This window comes from Mustela nivalis (genome assembly GCF_964662115.1).
Source record: "Mustela nivalis genome assembly, chromosome: 19".
Classification (NCBI taxonomy): domain Eukaryota; kingdom Metazoa; phylum Chordata; class Mammalia; order Carnivora; family Mustelidae; genus Mustela; species Mustela nivalis.
In genome coordinates this window covers 39,795,914-39,816,412 of record NC_139038.1, presented here as the reverse complement: position 1 = coordinate 39,816,412, position 20,499 = coordinate 39,795,914, and the positions used below count along the sequence as shown (strand labels likewise).

The following is a 20,499-nucleotide window of genomic DNA, read 5'->3' as shown; positions in this document are numbered from 1 at the left end:
AGCCCTTGTCCATTCTGTTCCCAGGTGCAACGTCCCCCATGGCCCTGCATGATGTGTGTGTCCTCCTTCCCTGGGCCATGAGGATAGGTCGGTAACAAATCACGGTGGATCTCAGCTATGTTGCATACGGACATTGCATAGCTTTAGGGCTAGAATCCCTCCCCTTGCCAACGGGTGAAGAAGAGGATGAAATCTTTCTCACTTGTACCTTTGTCAAGGCACAAAGAGGAGGCTCATGGACTTGAAGCTATTTGGATAATAATCTATTTGGTGCTTGCAAGAATTCACCTGGAGCTAAAGGGCAGCCTTTATGTGAACGATGAAGAGGAAGGAAGGCCGCAAAGGCAAGGGCTTGGATGCTCTCTTAAAGGTCAAACCCCAGGCAGTGGGGAAACGCTCCAGTAATTACAGCAGGGAAGTAACATCACATGTTCATCTCAGTTCATCCTGACAGCAGAGTTCAGAATGGATTCAACGGAGGCTAAGTGTGGAACCAGCAAGATTGTTAGGGAGTCTACTGCACCAGTCTGAGACAGCAGTGGGTGAATCAGAGCACTGACAACAGGAAAGCAGGGAAGGAATGACCATATTTGGCAGGCTGAAGAGAGAGCAGAATGAAAAAAGGAATGAGGTCCTTAAAGAAATCTGAATGGATCCTTTCCAAGGTGCAATGGAACAATTCGCCTCAAAGGGCAAAGGAAGATTTGAAGGGGCTTTTGAAGAAATGAACAAGGGAGTTGACCATGGACATTCCAGGTAAAAACCGCTTAAATGCTAATCAAGGGGAGCTATTTGCATAATGTAGGGTAGAACCATAAGCAGCTGGATTTTCTTTTAAAGAATAAGATGGGATTCATTCCCATTTCAAATGGTCTCCAAGGCAGAGTGATTTGGAGGGAAAAAAATAAAACAAGTCACAGAATACAATACTCCTAACTAGACAAATATACATAAGGCCCAAGAGGACTCAGGTTACCCATAGAGTGCTTTTGCAGACAACAGAAAAGGAAATGACTTTGAAAAAATAAAAACTAAAAAATAAGCGAACAGAAATGAGACTTCCCTGGGAAAAGCAAACTTGCCTTTTTGTTTTTAACCTTATATTTATCTTGTACTTTCATGCTATTCACTTTGTTTCCCATATAAGGAGTGTGTATTCGTGTATTTGATAAATTTGGAAGACTACAACGAGTTGATGTGTTCCCTAGATCAGATATACAAAGACACCTGACCCTTGTGAAAACCTTAAAGCATTACAGACATTATTGGAAGAATCATTTGACCACAGCCCCCAAGCCCAGCAGTGTCGACTGTCCTAACAAAGTCACCACTGTTCTGGTATCTGGGTGGCTCAGTCTGTTAACCGTCTGCCTCTGGCTCTGGTCATGATCCCGGGGTCCAAGGATCAGGTCACAGGTTCCCCTGCTCAGTGGAGAGCCTACTTCTCTCTCTCCCTCTGCTTCTCCCCTTGCTTGTGTGCTCCCAATTTCTGTCAAAAAAAGAAAGAAAGAAGAAAGAAAGAAAGAAAGAAAGAAAGAAAGAAAGAAAGAAAGAAAGAAAGAGAAAGAAAGAAAGAAAGAAAGAAAGAAAGAAAGAAAGAAAGAAAGAAAGATAGATCTTAAAAAAAAGAAAAAGAAGTCACCACTGTTTTCACTTTGGCAAATACTTCTGCAGTCTTTAAATGACCCCTTTTTTTGTTAAGTCATAAAATACTATGTTTATTAAGCTGAAAGCAGAACTGCAAATAGTTTACATTTTGAAAAAGGGCATTTGGGGTTCAGGTAGACACACAGAGTGACTTGGGATCTTCAAAGTTTGGTCTCATCTCTGGCTTGACAATCATCTATTTCTCTGAGAGGTCTTTGGCTGCCATTCCAACCTTCTTGGCAGGTGACAGTATATAGGGCGTGTATCTGGGTAAAGAATCAGAGATAACATTTACAAGAAGGTGCTCCGACCCATCCACTTCCGGTCCAGGTGGGTTAATAAGAGACACAGCTGTGGTTCTGGGCTTGTCATCTTTTTTTCTGGGTGTGGATCCCAGGGTAGCATTCAGTCGTGGTGGGCCTTGTTTCTTAGGCAGTTGTCCCCTTCCTCCTGAATCTGGGGGTTTCATGTCATGAGCAGAGGAGTTTGGCGATGGAAAAGCTGAATGAGATTCCGCTTCTAGAAACTGGACAAAAAGTCCTGAAAAAGAATGATTGGCCACAGCTTGGTGATTTGGCTTCCCTGGTGCATTGGGGGCGCTTCTGGATCCAGGCTCCCCAGTCACCCCCTGGGCACACCCGTGGGCTCTTGACCACGCAGCTGCTGCAGCTGGTCTTCTTGGATCCCCAGTGTGCTTGCCATCAACCTCAACGCTTCTTGCTGTTCCGCATCACCTGCCTGGAGAGATCCCACGAAGAGTCTCCTTAGGAGGGTTTTGTCCACCATTCCTTCAGCCTTACTTACTAAGGTCAAGAGTTTCTTCTGTGTGTCCTCCAGTATTTCCTGCTGGACCTCATTCTGTTTCTTGAACTCTTGGAGTTGGTCCTCCTTCACCTCCAAGTCGGCATTTGTTTAATGCCATCGTCCCTGTAACGACTTCAGTTTTCCTTCTAGGGTGTCTGCCTTTTCCATCCATTCAGCATGTTCCAGCTTGAGGTTTGCTAGCCTTCGATCATAGTGCCTTCCCTCTTCCTGGGAGGCGGCAAGCCGGAGCGCAGCTTCCTCTTTCTGCTGGGTGACCACGTGCAGTTGCTCCCGCAGCAACTCCACCTGCAGACTGGCTCCATGCTTGCCCTTTTCCATGGCAGCGGAAGACAAAACGAGTTTTCCTGCAGGACCGTCACTTCCTCTCTTAGCTGAGCCACTTGGTCTTCTGAAGCCAAACGTTCCGGGCAACGAGAATCTTGGCTTCTGCAGCGAGGTGCCACCCTCTCTCCAGCTCCTGGGTTAGGCGCAATTCTCTCATGTAACTGGTGACCCTCCTTCTGGTGGGCACAGGTTTCCGTTTCGTTCTGTTTCTGTGCCAACACGACATCATCTCTCTCCTGTTGACCCACAACTGCCTTTTCCTGCTTTGACTGAACAGCGTCCATATGCCGGTTCAATTCCCCTATCTCGCCCTGTTCTTTCTCTCGCAGCAGTTCCTCCAGAGCAAGTGGTTCTCTTTCATCACGGCAGGCTGGGATTCCTCCTCCCTCCACATCTTTGAAAGCAGCCGATTTGTCTCTTGCAAGGCCTGATTTTCCATGTCCTTTTCTCTACATGTTTCCACCATCTTTGCATTTTCCTCTTTCCACCGACACACATCCATTTCAAAATCTCCTATCCTCTCCTTCAGTCTGGTGACTGCCTGCCTCAGCAGCTCATTCTCACTCAGTTGGCCCCTGAGCTTCACCTGTAAAGAAAGCAGTTCCTCACTTTTTGCTGGGATTCGGAGCTCCTGAGCCTGAGGGAAATCTTGTAGAACAGCCTGTTTCTCCTTCTGCTGCTCCATGTGGGAATCGGAATCGCTCTGTTCCTGTGGCTTCCCTTCTCCTTCCCCCGTAGCAGCCCCTGAAGCAATCCGTCTCTGCTGATCTTCCTGGAGGGTTTGAATCTTTTTATCTTTTCCTTGCCCTGATTTTCTGAGCTCTTCTACCTCCTCTCAGAGCACCTTAGAAGACTCACTCACTCAGTCAGATTTCACGGCCTTCAGAGAGTCGGCTGCCTCTGCAGTGTTGCTGGAGGGAGGGAGGAAAATCGCGTCAAGGTTCCCTAAAAGGAGGTCCTTGGCATTGCAGAGCTCCCCGATGCGGAGCTGAAGTTGTGCCAGTTCCTTCTCTAGCTCTTGTAAGTGTATTTCATGTTCTTGGTAAGTGTGGATATGGTCAAGAGAGGTCATCTGCGGTTTCAAAACCTCGCTGTTGGTGCAAGCCCATGCCTGGAGTTGTCGCAGATCTCTCTGAAGCTGGGGTGACTCACGCTTCATATTTTGGACTGTGGTCAGCACCTGCTCTTTCCACTCCTCCATGATCATCACCCGCTGTCTTAATGTGTCCCATTCCTGTAGAAGCTGCTGGAACTGATCAATAGAAACTCCTCCAACCGCATGACCAGTGCTGGGTGTCTGCAGGATTGTCATTAAAGTCTGGCATTTTTGACTTAACGCATCCACTTCCAGGTCTTTTTCTCGAATAATGTGTGACAAATTCCGAATCATTTCTCTAAACACCTCTATGTCACTGCTTTCTATTCTAGTGGACAGTTTTTGATTTTCCTCTTGCATCTTCTGGAGTTCTGCTTCTTTGGCAGCAAGTCGATTGGTCATTCTGTGATAGTTCCTTTTCAGATAGCTATTCTCCCTCGTCTTCTCATTTAGGACCACCAAGACCTGTTCGCTTTTCAAAGTACACTCTTGCAATTGGCGCTGAAGCTGTTCCATGTGCGCATTCTGGCAGTGAGAAGCCACAGAGATTTTCCTAGAAAGATCCTGAATTTCCAACTCCTTTTGCTGGATAATTTGAGTGAGTTTCCCAATCTCCTCTTTGGAGAGCCGATCCATCCGTTGATAGTCTCTAAGTTGTTGGCGGTGCCGGTCAGTGAGGTCTGCTAGCTTCCGCCAGTGGGTGTTTTGCAACCCCGCCACCTCCAGCTGATGTTTGTCCAGCTCCCGCTTCCACCGCTGCTCTAGATCCCTGATGTGACTCTTCAGTTTCCACAGTCTTTCTGTGTTGATGGTATTTGGTCCCTGGGTAGAACACTGGCACAACTTTTTCCAATGAGTCACTTCAGCCTCCAATGTTTCAATCTCATGGAGGAGTCTACTGATCTGTGTCTGGGTTGAGATGACATCAGCCAAATCCCTGGCATCCCCAGGGAAAGTCCCTTTCCGCAGCACATGTCTCTTAATATCGATGTCCCTGGTCAAAGAGGTCTGGCTGCTGTCCAAGGCCCCTAGGGAATGGCCTAGGCCAGAGCCCAGCCTACCAGACCAGGAGAACATCTGATGGTCATACAACTGTACTGGTCCGCGGTACAAAAGCATTCAGCCCAGTCAGACTACCCTGCCAAGTGTCCTAGAACCCCAAGCTGTGCAAGGCTAAGAATCAAAAGCCTACAGAGGTTTCCAGGCAACACCTGCATGCCCCTCCCCCAACCCCTCCTGTGAGCTCAGCTATGCCTAAGCATACAGACCTTTCCAGGCAACACCTGCATGCCCCTCCCCCACCCCCCTCTCCAGCGCTCCCTTGTGCCTAAGAATAGGGACCTTTTCAGGCAATGCCTGCATGCCCCTTCCCTACCCCTCTGCCCCCCCACCCCACCTCCTGCCGCTCACTCCCGCGCGCCTCTGCTGGTCAGGTAGCTCCAAACAGCCAAGGCCCCCTGGCCACTGGTCCAGGTCCCTGTCCCCACAGCTCATCCCCACAACTTCCCACCCAGGCCTCGGCCCCTTGTCCTCCTTGGTGCTTGTCCAGGGTGTGCCCCTAGTGCATGATCCCGACTGATTGCACCCAGGTGCTTGCCCCCAGAAAATGCACATGGCCCTCTACTACCCCCCTAAGTGGGATCACAATACACAAAGTCCTGTGGTATGGTCTTTCCACCCAATAGTACATTTTTCATTCTGGTGTAAATTACAGGGTCACACACATCCATCCAGCTAGGAGAGAGAATCCTCAGAGCACTTCACAGAGGTCTCTATCTGCACAGAGAATGGCCCTCATGGAGACTTTGTGTATTTCCAGCCTCCAGTGGCTCCAGAGTGCTCTGTCACTCCTTGCCCCATCAGTTCTGCAGGGACAGCTTGGTGATGATTTGCTCTAGGCGGTTCACTGGCCACTGCCCACGCTGCACCTCTATCACCTCCCGCAGCTGTGCGCCTAGACCAGGCAGGCATTAGGGCAGAATGTTGGACACGCCTGGTCCGCGGGTCCTCCGCCTGCACAGAGTGGCAGGTGTGCAGCAGCAGAGGCCTGATTCCACCCCCCTTGCCAGTCCTGACTGATGCTAGTCCAGGGGGATAGGGTTAGGAACCGCGCTGGCAGCTGTCCCGCGGGAGCCCCGCTGCCCACCCCATCGCCACGATGAAGAAGCAATTCTGCTGCGTGAAGCAGCTGGCCAACCAGACCCTGGCCTGTAAATACGCCCATTCGGGCCTGGATTGTGCCAGGTGAGGTCAGGAGCGGGAACAGGAGGGCTGGAGGCTCTCCTGGGGGCATGCTCACGTCCCCTGCCACCACCACGCACCAGGCACAAGGGGTCCTGGTCTGGGTCTGCGCCAAGCCACAGACTGGAGGCCAGCTTGGGCCAGTGCCAGAGTCTGGGAAGAGCTACTTGGTGGATTGGCCTTTCCAAGACGCCCCCTGCAGGGGGTGTCCACCGTCCTCTGTCCTGGCCATGCCCAGCATCGCCCTGGGGGGACTGCACCTGAGCCTTCCCCTGCCCCCCACACCAGGGTTTGCCCTGGGCAAAAACTCTGGGCACTGATGTGCCTGAGGCCCCGTGGACGCTGTGCTCTGGGGGAGGTGTTCTCTGCATTTCGGGAGCACCCTACCTCTGCAGATCCTCAGCTTCCAAGTGCCTAATTGCAGGAAAGAATTAATTGGAGGTCCGGCCCATAGGATCTGCCTCCGGACTTCCTGCTATCCATGGAGGGACCGTAGAGGTGCTGCTGCCTCCAAACCCAGGCCCCTGGGAGAAAAGAACTGTGGAAACGCTTTGGGCCGACTTTTAGGTTTATTTTTCTTTTTATTTTTTTAAAGACCTTTTAAAAAATCCTTTCTCCCTCTGGGTTTGGATGCAGCTCCTCTCCAAGTTTCTTTGGTTTCTGCTTTAACGCCTGACAGGAAACATTATCCACTATGAAATGACAACAGACACCAGGGTTTGTAGACCATCTGGCTGTTGGAATAGGAATCACTCACTGGTGGTTTTGAGAGCTCCTGGAGGTGATGGTCATATGCCCAGTTTTCTGGGGCACAGCTTTCAAGGTCCTTAGGGCTTCTGGCTGTACTGGACCTACTGACTGTTTATTCTGGATGAAATACCAAAGTGTGAGTCTTCCACAGCTATTGCTTTTTTGTTTTTTCCCCCAAGGACTGGGTCAAATGGGGAGTGAGGTTTGGCCAAAGCACATGTGACAGTTCTTCTGGTGTGTGTGTACCAAAATGCTTTTCCTTCCCCTCTCATTTTCTAAACTTGCAATTGAGGGTTTGCAGGTCCCTCCCCCAGAACTTTTCGCTTAGTGGCTTTGTTTTGTGTTTAATTTGGTTGCTACTCCACTCCATGATCTTAGTGTGCACTGACCCTGTTCCAGAGTTGATGCCTGTCCCCTAAAGCCTAGCAGTGCCTCCTTTGCCATCATTTGCAGGAAAAGATAGAAATAATGCCAAACGGCAGGTAGACAGGGGAGCAGTCCTAGAGTTTTGGAATGTAGGTGATGTTTGGTGGGGTGAGGTCCAGAGCCGATGTCGAGAAAGAGTTCTTGAGACCTCTTTGGTGCAAAACAGTGGTTTTATTAAAGCACGGGGACAGGATCCGTGCACAGAAAGTGTGGCATCAGTGTTGGGGGGGGGGGGAACTGATACACCCTTGAAAGGTGGGGAAGGTAAGGAGAGGGAAGGGTTTCAAAAGAACTTTCCTATGCTAAGGAAGACCTACAAGATACTGGAGACCTTGCCATTGTCAAGTGGCAAGTGTCAAGTAGTTTTACCCTCTAGCAGGGAATGAACATGAAGATGGTTGGAACAGGCATTCTTTTGTTTCAAGGGGACTTGAGTTTTTTTAAAAAACCCTTTGGACCGATCCAAAAGACATCCACTAAATCTGTCCTACCCTGTGCTATTTGCCGTCCTTACTACTGGCAGATAACCTTATCCTTGGAAGGGGTACCTAAGACTCAGTGTACCTGGACCAAAAATGAAAATGTCAGATGTATTCCTGATCAACCCAACTATATGACACGAAGGAGAAAACAAACCTCGGGACCAATTTGAAAGGACGTGGGGCTGAGAGGAGGCATTTCTCCAGTGGCATCTGTTCCTACTGCACACGATCTGCCCCCGCATTCTGATCCAGCTCCTTCCGCCACACGATGGCCACTGAGGTACAGGCACCACTGACTGATGGACCAAAAAGACCTCCCTGAGCAAGCACAAGGCTCTGTACAGAGAAACACAGGAGCAACCTGGACTTGTGGGACCTGCAGTCTATTCGGTCCTGCTTCTGCCACTAACCAGACCCGTCTCATTTCCTGTGAGGGAAGTTAGAACTGTTCTTGATCGTTAACTGAGCAGGTGAGGGATGAAATCAGGGAGCAGCTATGAAAGGCCTTTGTACATATCACTATCACCAGCCTTGCACATCTCTAAACTGTACTGAAGACACTGTCACGCTGACAATAAAATCTTCGTGATTGTGAATACAGCAGACACGGGGGTCTAGCGCTCACAGTCCCACTGGCAGGGTCTTCCACTCATGCAGAGGACACGTCGATAAGGGTTTTTATCAGGAGCCCTGTTGATAACAGCAAAGGATGAGAAGCCAGGCACCCATCCTTCACCGGGGCCCCGGTGACATCAAGTACGTGGCTGACGGCGGCAGCAGGCGCAAGTAGCTGGGGACAGGCATGGGAGACAGGCAGTCACCTCCTAATATATTTTCAACATTTTGAACCAGGCGGCCACATTCACAAATGAAAGAAGAGGGCAAATGTTCACTTACCTTTAATCTCCAGAAGGTGGTCTCCATCCCAGTCCCAAGATTTAGAATTTGACCATGACATTCTGTCTTCTGCAGAAATGCCCTTACCAGCTGACTGACGCCATAGACTCGAGCAAAATATCCTGAGACAGAGACACAGAGACAAGTTATCGCTCCGTGAGATCAGAAAGCATCCCTGCAGAGCCCGCCCTGGGAGAAGAGCCTATGGGGATTCGGCTGCTCTTCTTTGGGGTCAGGGATTTTCCTGTGCACTCATGGGAGAAATCAAGACTTTCACATTCTCTTCTTTTTAACTTAAACCTGCTGGAACCAAAGTAACTACAATCTATTTAATGATTTAATGGTGGAAATAAAGATCTTAGAAATAAAAATGTCCCTTGGGCCACCTGGGTGGCTCGGTTGGTAAAGCATCTGCCTTTGGCTCAGGTCAGGATCTGCTCCCTGCTCTGCTGACAGCCTGTTTTTCCCTCTCCCTCTGGCTCTCCCACTCATGCTCTCCCTCTCCAATAAATAAATAAATGAAATCTTTAAAGATTACCATAAAATGTCCCATGATTTTACACAGGAAAGACAAGTGTTTTACATCAAAACATCAGATCTTAATGTTCCTCTTCGAAATATGATTTCGTGCCCAGGTGCAAACTACTGAGGACTCAGCTAAACATCAACATGCGAGATCAAGGTGATATAATATTTTGCAGTCAGAATATGGGGCAGATAAATGTCCAAGCAAAATGAAATAAAATAAAGCTGTATTTCTTACCATGTTCCCTTCATCTCCAACCTGTGTGGGTAAAACTCTCTATGCTTATAAACTGACCTCACAGACTGACTGCAGAAGAGGAAGGCATGAGCAAACATTGCCCCCAAAATGGACTTATTCAGCTCCAGGGTGAGGGGCTTGGGTAAAGGAGATGGCGAATAAATAGGGGAAAGGAAGATAGAATCTGTGTTCTACAGCCCTGTTGCTTAAAGTGTAACTATCTTAAGAACAAAACCTGAGCAGCATTTAGAAATGTACTGCAATGTGATATAGGAGTTCTGTGTATATTGATTCTCCTAATAAATCATTTGAGCTTGTAGTTTACAGGTTATCTTGCATTTTATTTCTAGGAAATCATTTTTGTTGTATGTTATACAGTATCATCCACAACAGACTGGATGTTGAAACAAAAACTGAAAAGATGCTCACCACACCCTACTTGGGAAGCACTCTGGACATGCCAGCCCATGCAGAGAGAGAAGGCAGGCAGGCTGCTGACTCGCTGCCTCAGGGCACCCAGGTCCCCAGGGCTCCAAGGGGCAGCCCCGAAAGCTGCCTCAGGAGTCCCGAATGGAGGCTTCAGGCCTCTTAGGTAGGCCTGGTCCCATCTTCCTAAAGCCTGGGTTTCACCCTCAGCTCAAAGGAAGGTCCTTGTCCTTATTGTCACTTTAAACTTTCTTTGCATTTCTTACAAAATCGACCCAGAGGCTCTATCTTTTTGGCCAGGATTCCCTGCATGCCCAAGGACTTGGGGTCATTTGGCTAATTTCTCCATCTGATCGAGAATGAGTCACCCTCCCATCTCAAATCTTTTCATTGCCTTCCTTGATAGAAAGGACTTGCAGAGCCTAAGAGTGTTATTATCACTTTAATATGGCCAAAAAGGTGATTCCTTACTTGGACAGTTCACTGTAAAAGATACTAGAAATGGTTCTTAAGCATATAAAAATGATCCTTAATTTCAGCCCCCAAATAAGAGGAATACAATACCATAAATATACTGTAAGATCACATTTTTTGCATAACAGATGAACCACAATGAAAAGTTCCCTGTGCTGGTGAGGATGTTGGGAAATGAGCACTTTCATATGCCACCAGAGAGAGTGAACACTGGAACTCTCTCTTTTGAAGAATGAACCCCTAAAACCTCAGGACTCTGGGCTGATGAGGGGACATTGGGAGGGAGGGAGTCACTTGCCTCTGTTCATCCTGGAGGCCTTCTTCTCCTTAGACAGTCTTATAAAATGCTGGATGGAAGGTTCATACCAGTAGCTGATGCTTACTGCAGACCTAGAGGGGAAGAAACGAGGCAGGTAAGGGGAGGTCAATAGGTTCGGGCCCAGTTCTCAGGAAGCAGGTCAAGGAGGACAATCAGCTACCTCCAAAGGTCAGCAGAGGCGCATTTCAGGCACCATTACAAACCTCAGCAGACTCAGCCATCTGTCTTGGTGCTCACGTACACCCCTCACCGTTCCACCCCTTGCCAGTGGCCGTTTCTTCTCTTTATTTGCTCAGGTGCCTAACTCCCTTCCCAGGACCCTACAGAGCACAGCATCTCACCTCATACCTCACCTAGAAGACCTGCCACCATTTATCCCCTCAGCAAACTCACTGGCAAGAGCCAGACAGACAATTATGCTCGACCACAAGTTCTAGGTCTATGGGAAAAGAGCTCCAAGATTGTTTCCTAAAACTCACTTGAATGACTTCCTAAGCCTTTCCCCCAGCTCTGTAATAGGTACCACTCCTTCCCATCCCTTAGGGAGGTCGCAGTGGGAAAACCAGGAACCAATAAACATAATAGCTACAACGTAGAAAATGGTGCAGTAGCCTGAACTCTGATCTACACAACCTGGAAAATGCTATGGTAGCCTAAACTCTCCATGGTGTACGCTACAAGGAACCAAAGTTTTAGTGTTCTAAGCCAGGAGCTGAAGCCCAAATTACCAGTGAAGGTCTTCTGCCAACTGTGAGGAACCAGCCTTAGGGAAACAAGAAATAGCAGAGGGAGCCTGGATCTCTAAGGCAAACTGAAGCCATTTTGACCTTTGCCCTTCAATGGGTATCTTGGGAATTAACAAACATCTTTACCATTTAAACCAAACGGTATGTGCGGTCAGCTCTTGGTTTCAGCTCAGGTCCCGATCTCAGGGTCCTGGCATCCAGCCCGGCACTGGACTTCATCGTGAGTGGGGAGTCTGCTTCAGGATTCTCTCTCCCTCTCTCCACAAATATCTGTTTAATGGACACATGTATAAACGTGCTAAATTGTTTGACAGGTAAATTTTGTATTATAATATTTAAAAAAATGCTGTTATAAGTGAAAACCCAACCCTCCAAAATTTTTAGTAGAAGCTAATTTAGTTTTCAACAAATTCTCACAGTTACCAAAGGCCAAAGATTGTATTTTCTAACACCAACTGTAATAGAATTAAAAGCAACTTAACATGACAGTTTTCCATTTAAGGTGTATTGTTTAGCAATGTCTAACAGCAGGTATTTCATTCTCATCTACATGGTCAAAAAAAAAAAAAAAAACCAAAGCACAGTCAATACATTGCTCAGTAAGTATACTCTTGGGCATTTATTCTAAAGAAAGAAAAACCTATTTTCATACCAAAACCTTTACGTAAGGGTTTCTAGCAGCTTTATGTGATCATAGCCCAAAACTGAAAACAACTCAAATACCCTACAATGGGTGGATATTATAGCCACAGTATGTCCACAGCATGGAATACCAACTGAAGAGTAAAAAGGGATAACTAGTAAAACACACAATTTGAATTCACCTTAAACAAATTATGATTAAGTGAAAAAAAAATCCACTCTTAATGGGTAACATATATAGGATTCCATCTACAAAACCTTCTTGAAATGACAACATCACTGGAGAGAGTCCAGATGAGTGGTTGCCGAAGAGGCTGGGAGCAGAGGACTGGACTGTAGGGATTCTTGTGACAGACTTCCTCTGCATCTTCACTGTGATGGTGGCATTACAAACTACATGTATGGTAACATTACCTACAACTAATTACGCATACACTCTCTTTCTTTCTTACTTCCTCTACCTGACAACGTCACAGATAGGTCTAAGTAAAACTTGGGAATTTAAATAAAGTCTGGATTGTGTCGGTGTCAAGTTTCTGGATGTGTTACTGTTTCCTACAGTCATTCAAGACATTGTCACCAGGAAAAACAGGATAAAGGTTATAGGAGATGTGAGATGTCTCTAGTATTTCTTATAACTGCATATAAATCTACAAGTATTTCAAAATAAAATTTTTTTCAAGTTAAATTAATTTCAACATAGCATATTTGCACTGCTACCTCTACAGAATACTGGTAGCTCACATATTCTGAGGCTGCATCACGTTTTAAGTCTTGCAATATATGAATCTTTTTTATGGGGTATAAACCCTCCACACAGCAGACCAAAGAAAAGTGATTTCAAACAATCATTAGCTATTGATTCTTAACACCAGAGAACAAACACAGGAAAGAAATTCAGCACTGAAAACTTCTACATCGAGCTGCAAAATACAATCTCTAGAGGTGGAATTAAATTTTTAACCAAAAACCCTGGAACAATCTCTTCAATCAGAAAGGTATGGTACAGATGAAGCCATGCCTTCGAGATTGTAGGACACACACAAAGGCATACACTTTATTATTAATTCCAAGTTTACCAAGTCAGTTCAAATCACCAACCTAGGTTCTTAGCACCTTGACACCTTCAACTCCCATCTGATAGGATATCTGGTGAGTGGAAATCTTTTGGGAGCCCGATTTGTCTCTTAACTCCACATAAAGCATGCAAAGCTATCCCCTTTCCACCTGGTGACCTACTGATGGCACCCAGCAAGTCTAAACATGCAATGGACAGCTGCCAGAAAAAGGAAGACAGAGAGTAAAGGTGGAGAAGCTTTCCTTCCCATTTCAAAGTAAAAAGCAACAGTAAAGGAGCCATCTGAAAACTGTAACATCCTTACATTACCTGAAACTCATAAAAGAAAGAAAATCAAGACGGGCACATACTCTGGTCCTTTTGCACCCTGAAATTACAGGTAACAAGACAAAAGACAGAAAACATAAGAAAAGTGTATAAAGGCACTAAATGAAAGGAACACCAAAGTTCAAATTATAACTTTGGGAACAATGTCCAGAAGATTATACTTTCTTAACATTCCAACACAGTTAACAAACAGAAGAATTTCAAACAGATAACAAACATACCAAAAGAAGTTTATACTTCTGGATAAGGAAAATGTACAGTAAAAGATTCGAATTCCATTTACGACCCTCCCATTTTCCACTCTCTTTTCTAGACCTGAAACCTGATAACCCCAAACTGTTGGTATTCTACAAGAAAATTGGAATTCTGTTTATGCATGCTAGATTCAGTATCAACATGGTTGTATGTCACACAAAGCTAAGTCAAACAACAACAACAACAAAAACAAAAAACTCAAGGTGCAAAAATATACGTAAAGTACACCATTTAGACAGATTTTCCAACTAGAAAAAAGGTTTATACAGATGATGAATTCATACAAATATGTACCAAAAAATACAGAAATATGCAAAGGAATGATATAGATCTCCTTCAGTAACGGTGGTTCAGAAAGGCACTGAGGGAGAAAAAGAAGACGTGCTCACTGTTTCAATTCCTGCAAATTGTTCAGTGTTTGAATATTTTAATCAAAACTTTCCAAATCAGGGACGCCTGGGTGGCTCAGTTGGTTAAGCGGCTGTCTTTGGCTCAGGTCATGATCCCAGCATCCTGGGATCGAGTCCCACATCAGGCGCCTTGCTCAGTGGGGATCCTGCTTCTCCCTCTGCCTCTGCTGCCACTCTGCCTGCCTGTGCTCGCTCTCGCTCTCTCTCTCTGGCAAATAAATAAATAAGATCTTAATTTAAAAAAAAACTATCCAAATCAAATGCACAAAAAGAGTTAACATTTCTTAAATTTAGGGAATGAGTATTACTTCGTATTTTTCTATTAGTTTAAAAGATTGTCTTTCCAAAGGTTTTAAAAACGGAAAAGTACATTAAGTCAAAGGAAAAAAAGAAGATGCAAATTCTACCAAGAATCAAGAAAAAGACATCATTACAAGTCTTATAGATATTAAAAGGATAAGGGAAACTTACGATTTGTGTATGTGACAGCTTAGATGAGATGTCTCAAAGAATTTCTCCAATTATCAAAGGTTACATGAGAATAGGTGAAGTAAGAAGACCTATATATATTTAAAATAACTGATTTGTACTTAAAGACTTCAACAATTAAAACAACAAAACCAAAAGAATACCCCCACCAAGACAATTTCTTTGGTGAATTCTACCAAAAATTTAAGAAAGAATTCTTCACCAATTCTTCCTTCCCAAGAGAACACTCTTTTCAACTCAGTGTTATGAAGTCAGCATTATCAGAACACCAAAAATAAAGACAACACAAGAGAACGATCCAGCTCTCTCAAGAATATGGAACCAAAACTCCTTAAGAAATTGGAAAATTGAATCCAGCAATACAAAAAAGGGTAAAACGTAATAAAGAATTGAATTTATACAAGGAGTGCAAAGTTCTTTCATACCTGAAACATGAAAATACTAAAATAAATACAATATTATTGACATATTACCAACAACTGGAAATAAAATATAAAGTACAACTTAATAGCATAAAAAACACATTAACTATTCAGGGATAAATGTAAAAAGATATGTAGGAGATCTGTACGCTACAACATACGAAACACTGATGAGAGAATCAGAGACTTAACTGAGTAAGAGATATACCATGCTTGTAGGTGAGAAAACTTATTAATGTTAAAATCAATTTTCCCCAAAATGACCTGTAGTTATGATACACAACACAGCAGTCGCTACTAACATGGTTATTTACATTTGCATTTAATTAAAATCACATAAAATTTAGAATTCGTTTCCTCAATTTCACTAATCACTTTTCAAGTGCTCAAGTCACATGTTGTCCGTCACTGCCATACTGGACTGTGTAGATGGGAAACATCCCCCTCATTACAAGAAGTTCTTATTGCTACTGGACAGTGCTAGCTTCAGAGTCAATGCAATCCAGTCACAATCTCACCAAATTTCACAGAAATGAGGATAAAAAAAGAGGACCTCATAGACTCTAAATGAGTAAGAAAGTAATTTTATAAAATTCTGAAAACGTAGTACCCAGATGAGGGACTGATGTTACTGGATTTCATGGTTTATGATGACTGCTAATAGTAATGAAGATGGTGTGGTATTGGCAAAAACACAAAGTTCAGATACATATACACGCATACATAGGATCATTTGATTTTGAACAAAGATACCAATTTAACTCATTAGAGAAAAGAGAGTCTTCAATAACTGGTACAGAAAAAGGTGGGATGTCCATACATAAAAATTAAGAACCTCAATCCATATTCTTATCCATATATTAGAATGGATTAAATACCTAATTGTAAAACTAAAGTTCTTATAAAACTTCTGAGAAAAAATAAAGGAAAATCTTTAGGACCATGTCTATGCAAAGATTCCTTGGATAAAACATAAAAAGCAGGGGTGCCTGGGTGGCTCAGTGGGCTACAGCCTCTGCCCTTAGCTCAGGTCCTCATCCCAGGGTCCTGGGATGGAGCCCCACATCGGGCTCTCTGCTTAGCAGGGAGCCTGCTTCCTCACACACCCCTCTCTCTGCCTGCCTCCCAGCCTACTTGTGATCTCTGTCAAATAAGCAAAATCTTCAAAAAGCAAAACATAAAAAGCATAACCTGCAAAAGTAAAAAATATAAATATTGAGTTTCAAAAAATTAAAAATCTCTATTTTCTGAAAGAGGGCATTTCCCCAGGTTTGAGAAATAATTGACACATACCACTATAAAAGTTTAAGGTGAACAGCATGAAAATTTGATTTACATATGTCATAAAATGATTACCACAAGTTTGGAACAGCCATCATCTTCTCTAAATACAATAAAAAGGAAAAAAGTTCTCCTTGGGTAAGAACTCTCAGAATGTACTCCTTTAACAACTTTCCTATACATAATACAACAGACTCATGGTCATGATGCTGTACATTTCATCCTTAGTACTTATTTCTAACTTGGCATTTGTGCCTTTTGACCACCTTCCTCAAATTCCCTCTCCCACTGAAAGACACCACGAAGAAAATGAAAAGCCAAGGACTAGGAGAGAAAATATGCAAAATATGTATCTAACAAACTGTTATTTGGAATATATGAAAACCTGTATGAAAGCTGAGTAATAAATGCAATGGGCAAAAGAATATATCTGAAGGCATTTCCCCAGAGATAGATGGGTGACTTGCATAAAAACACATGAAAGGATGGGGTGCCTGGGTGGCTCAGTGCGTTAAAGCCTCTGCCTTCGGCTCAGGTCATGATCCTAGGGTTCCGGGATTGAGCCCCACCTAGGGTTCTCCACTCAGTGGGGAGACTCTTTCCCCCTCTCTGTCTCTGCCTGCCTCTCTGGCTACTTGTGATCTCTGTAAAATAAGTTGAATCTTTAAAAAAAACATGCATTAAAAGGCACTTATCATTAGTCATTAAGGCAATGCAAATTAAGACTACAAAGATAGACCATTAAATCTATTATATTGGTATTACAAAAGGAAAAAGAACTAGGAATGTGAAATACTGAGGATGCACAAACAAATTCTACACTGTTGATGATAAAAAACAAAATGGTTCTCTTGGGGATGATGCAAATATTATTACTGCTTGTAATTACAGGGTTAATGAGTTCATGAACATTCACAGACCTGTACACCAAGAAAGATTAATCTGACTATTCTGTATATGTATAACTAACCTTTAAAAAAACATCCTTTTCTTGAGTATTTTCTTTAAAATATTTTAACATTTCAGTTTCCCAAACTCCATTGACTCTTCTCTAACAAATCCTCTCATCATGTACTTCTAAATGTACTTCTAAAAGCCTCATATAACCATACTGATCAAACTTCAACTCCAAGACAACCAGATGTTCCATATGACGACACAATCTAGTATTTCCAATGCATGTTTTGTAGAGCTAATCCTATAAACTTCAAAAAGGATAAAAGCATGTAAAGCATTCCGCCTCTGCCTAAGTACTACAGGAGCTCCACAATCATCTATGAAGAAAATCATCCGAGAAGAATCATCAAGAAAGGAGTAGAAAAACAAAGGAAATCTTAGGGAGTTTTATGCATATGATGGCAACAACAACAAATCACCACCCACATTCATACATCTCTCCCACTGGGAGACATTAGGTCCACAGACAAATCAAGAGAAAGCTAATTCACACCCTGAATCCCCTTGTATCAAATTTCCCTGTTGCGCAAACCAAATCACAGGGCTTCCTATGACAACACCCAAGTACTGGAAGTCTAAGATAGTTTAGACTGTAACGGGGAGTATTTCATGGAAGTGCTTTCTACAGAGAAAAATGAGAGCTGGAATTGAGAAGAAACAGTTCTTATTTTGTTATGAAATACACACGTGTCTACCACAGTTCTGAATCTTCAATGTAAAGAAACCATAAAATCTAAGGCATAATAGCACTCATACTGCAGAGTACAGAGGAATGCCTCTTATCATCTTCCTAATGCTTGGTCTGTCAGAAAGGTGATACGACTTGGCAGAAGAGGACAAAACTAGTCCAGAAGTCTAGTCCAGGTTCTATTACTACTAACCTGTTTCGTGACGTGGGGCCAGTCACTTAAGCTCACTGGATTCCTGGATGTAATGACTGGATAAAATGATCTCTAAGGTCCATTCTAAAGCAATTTTTCCATGGAGGAAAAACAGTACCCGGGGCAATTCAAAGAATCCTAGCTCTTCTGGGCCAGTTGCAACTATAGTCATTAGGAATGTAGATTGAACATTAGTTCATTTCATAAAAATGTTCCTTATTTATTTCCCAACATCCTACAGGCTTTAAGTAGAAAGCACAGTGCTGCTCAACAAACCCTAAGCACAAGAAACATGTAGAAAACAACACCAAGGACCATCATAAACTGCTAAAAGCCAGGGATAAAGAGAAATCGTAGAAGCAACTAAGACACACCTTGTAGACAAGGAAAAAAGGGGGTGGGAGATGGCAGCAGATTACTCATCTGAAATCATGAAACCCAGAAAACAATGGAACACCACCTTTAAGGTACCTTTAAGGTACTGAAAGAAGTAAACTGAACCCAGAATTCTATACCCACTGAAAACATCTTTCAAAACAAGGACAGAAACCGGAAGCCTCATACACCGTTGGCAATATGAAATGGTGCAGCCACTTTGGAAAACAGCCTACACTTCAAAAGGTTAAAGAGTTACCATTTGTCCCAGTGATTCCAAGTCTAAGCCTAAATCCCAGAGAAATTAAAACATGGATCCATACAAAAACGTGTACACTCACGTTCATGGCAGCCTGATTCATTCAAAGCCAAAAGGTCGTTTACCTATACAACGGAATATCATCTGGCTATCCTTAACAGGAGTAGGTACTGATACATGCTACAACATACATGTTTCCAAGGTGAGCCTTAGAAACATGATGATAGTGAAAGGACCCAGTCACAAGAGACCACATGTCATCTGATTCCATTTATACAGAATACCCAGAACCCTGAATCTTTAGAGAGAGGGTTTATCAGGGGTTCCCTAGCACTGGGGATGGCTGTGTGCACTGGGAGTGCACACAGGTGACAAGGAAAAACCAGGGGATTCCTTTGGGGGGTGATGAAATGAGGCCACAGTTCATAATTCTGCCAATACACTCAAGACCAATGAACCGCACACTTTAACTAGATGAACCGTACTATATATGCGTTATAGCTCAAAAAGCTGTTATCAGAAGAAAAGCAAAATAAAATCTGAGAAATAAACAGAAGAATCAATCACTGGCAGACACAAACTATAAGAATGTTACAGGAAGGGGCACCTGGGTGGCTCAGAGGATTAACCCCTGACTTCGGCTCAGGGCATGATCTCAGGGTCCTGGGATCGAGTCCTGCATCAGGCTCTCTGCTCAGCAGGGAGCCTGCCTCCCCCTCTCTCTCTGCCTGCCTCTCTGCCAACTTCTGATCTCTCTCTGTGTCAAATAAATAAATAAAACCTTTAAAACAACAAAAGAATGTTACAGGAGGTCCTTCAGGCAGAATGAAAACATTCCCCATGGAAATCTGGCTCTACACAAAGGAATGGAGAGCACCAGAACTGGTACATATGTGGAAAAATAGGAAAGATTTCCTCTCTTATATTTTGCAATCACCCTAAATGATAAGTGACTATATAAAAATTCTCTTACGGAGGATTACAACAGCACTATCACAGAAAGGCTAGTTACAGGAAACTGGCCACATACCTGTACTCTTCAACTACAGATGAACCTTGAACAACATGGTTTGAACTACGTGGATTCAATTACAAGTGGATGTCTTTTCAAAAAATACATGGTATGAAAAATACTGTATTTTTCATACAGTATTTCTCTTCCTTATGATTTTCTTAGTATTTTCTTTTCTCTCACTGAATTCACCACATTATACACTGTAAAATATAGACAGCATACATAATACGTTAACTGACTGCTTATGTTATTGGTAAGTGTTCCTGTAAACAGTAGGATGGAAGTATGTAAATTCTGGCGGACTCATAAGTTATATTGGGATTCCAACTCTATATGGGGCTGGCATCCCTAATCCCCAAGCTGGTCAGGGGTCACCTGGATAGGGAAAAAATCTGGAAGATGACCTTAGATACATAGTAAAGAGGTATACTAAATGAACAACTAAAACCAGAGAGTTATAGCTAAGAAGAAATGATATAAACTGGATTTAAAAACAACAACAAAAACAAAAACCAATTCAACTAAGCCAGAGACAATAGAAGAAAAGAGGAAAGAGGATGGGTGGGAAAAACAGAGAACAAATAGCAAGACAGGTTTAAAACAAATCCTATCAATAAACATAAAAACCCAAAATGGTCTCTTTAAAAAGGCAAAGACTACAATATTTACAAAAAAGAAACACAATTATATCC

General features: G+C 43.6%; 1 long non-coding RNA gene across 1 annotated transcript; it reads right to left on the bottom strand.

Moving 5' to 3' along the window:
- Nucleotides 1-1,270: 1,270 nt before the first annotated feature.
- LOC309854034 lies at nucleotides 1,271-11,683 on the bottom strand. Its single transcript, XR_014306077.1, has 3 exons — nucleotides 11,543-11,683; nucleotides 8,689-8,810; nucleotides 1,271-1,489 (listed from the first exon to the last, which is right to left on the bottom strand). It is a non-coding gene; the product is annotated as an uncharacterized lncRNA (long non-coding RNA).
- Nucleotides 11,684-20,499: the final 8,816 nt, after the last annotated feature.